The sequence below is a fragment of the Budorcas taxicolor genome, chromosome 3 (genome assembly GCF_023091745.1).
Source record: "Budorcas taxicolor isolate Tak-1 chromosome 3, Takin1.1, whole genome shotgun sequence".
Classification (NCBI taxonomy): Eukaryota; Metazoa; Chordata; class Mammalia; order Artiodactyla; family Bovidae; genus Budorcas; species Budorcas taxicolor.
The window spans coordinates 57,668,374-57,670,322 of NC_068912.1; the positions used below are offsets into that span (position 1 = coordinate 57,668,374).

A 1,949-nucleotide genomic window follows, 5' to 3' on the forward strand; every position below is an offset into this window, starting at 1 on the left:
TAATTTCATGTTTATCATAAAGAATGATTAATCTGTGATAGTAGAGTAACTTTGTGTATAAGAATACTCTTTATGGTATCCTGAGGCCAAAGGAGATGGACAAACTTGGGGAGGGGGCCCTCTCCCTGAGGCTGCAGTTCATAGCTTATTGGAGAAATGTGGTTTTGAACCCACTGGATGGCAGGGAAGCTGGCTGATTTGCTGGCCAGAGCTGGTGTTCAGTCAAAGATGAGCAGTAATGGACCCTCTGGAGTGCTGACAGGGCGGGCGAGCTACAACTGGTCACCACTGCATGGGTGTGCCGTGCGGTAGGAGTGGGATGCCTGGCCTCCTGCAGTCCAGGTGGAGACCTGCTGTCCCTGTGGAGGGGATGTGTAGTGGGGAGTAGCAGAGTGTCGAGGGGACTATGGGAAACACGCCTGGGGAGGTGATTGAGTGCAAACAATCAGGGAGTCAATGCCAACAGGAAGCCCGAAGTCTATATGCAGAGGGCAGCACAGATGACCATCAGGCCACCATGGGGCTACTGTGTCCCTGAGGGACAGTGCTTCTAGGTGAATGTCTAGGGCCAAGTACCACCAGATGTTCTCAGCACACTTAATCCACCATGCCACAGTCAGGGACCACCAGAGAGCGCCTTCCTCCTGTAGTGCTGCTCCAGCACGCTCTAATGAGAGAGCTTAACATCATGTTCACTCCAACAGACAAATGCTTAAAGCAATTCCATCCACTGTCAGAGAGCATCTATTTTAAGGGTGAGTTGCAGCTGAAAGGCAATCAGTTTATAGGGGCACAAACTCCAGGCTCCTTGCTACTTTGTTTACTAAAGACCTTTCTTTCCATCTTCAGTAAAGATGAATGAAATTGATTAGGAAAATGGATCTGGCAGAGAAAGGATCTTCCCTGGTGGTCCAGTGGTTAAGATTCTGCACTCACAATGCAGGGGGCCCAGGTTCGATCCCTTGTAAGGGAACTAGATCCCACATGCTGCAGCTAAGTGTTCGTGTGCCACAACTAAAGATCCTGCATGTTGCAATGAGTATTGAAGGTCCCTTGTCCCACAACTGAGACCCAAAGCAGCCAAATAAACATCTTTTTTAAAAAAGATGAATGAGATTGAATTGAGGAAGCTGAGAGATCACAAATTTTTAACAGTTCCACTTTGCAGAGTGGTTTGCTTTTTCAGCAGTTTTAAGATACTTAAAAGTATAAGATCCTTCAGTATAAGATAGAGAATACAAATAAAATATTGATCTGTATTTGGGTTTTTTCAGGTTGGGGTAATAAGGGAGATAGTGAGCTGTGTACCAGAGTCTTCAATCAGAGAGTGAAACCTGCATGCGTGCTAAGTCACTTCAGTTGTGTCTGACTCTACAACACTATGGCCTGTAGCCCGCCAGACTCCTCTGTCCATGGGAATTCTCCAGGCAAGAATACCAGAGTGGGTTGCCATGCCCATCTCCAGGGGATCTTCCTGACACAGGAATCTAACCTGTGTCTCTTGTGTCTCCTGTGTTGGCATGTGGGTTCTTTACCACTAGTGCCACCTGGGCCTCCAGGAGACGGTAAAGGACATTGCCAAGGAAGGATGGAAAGGGGGCAGTGGAGTAACAGACTCAAGAAGGAGAGACTTTTACTAGAGCGGTCGAGCCTGCAGTTTGGAAACAACTGAGGGAGGCCAGGAGAAGGCCAAGTCCTTCTCTAGATCCAAGGGTTTGAAGAGATTGAAGATGTAAGGGAGTGAGTTAACAATGGAAGAAAGGTCCAGAGACCATAGTCAGGGAAGGGGCTGGTCTCCAGCAGACTGCGCCTGAGTGGAGGCCTTCCACAGGAGCGAGAGTGTGACAGGAGGCTGCCTGCCCTCTCAGTAGGGTGTGTGCATGCGTGCTCGGTCACTCAGTGGTGTCTGCCTCTTTGTGACCCCATGGACTGTAGCCCACCAGGTCCTC

At 48.9% G+C, this 1,949-nt stretch overlaps 1 non-coding gene across 1 annotated transcript; it reads left to right on the forward strand.

The window, feature by feature from the left end:
• The first annotated feature begins 900 nt into the window (after positions 1-900).
• On the forward strand, positions 901-973 carry TRNAV-CAC (transfer RNA valine (anticodon CAC)). The gene has a single exon. It is a non-coding gene; the product is annotated as a tRNA-Val (tRNA).
• Positions 974-1,949: the final 976 nt, after the last annotated feature.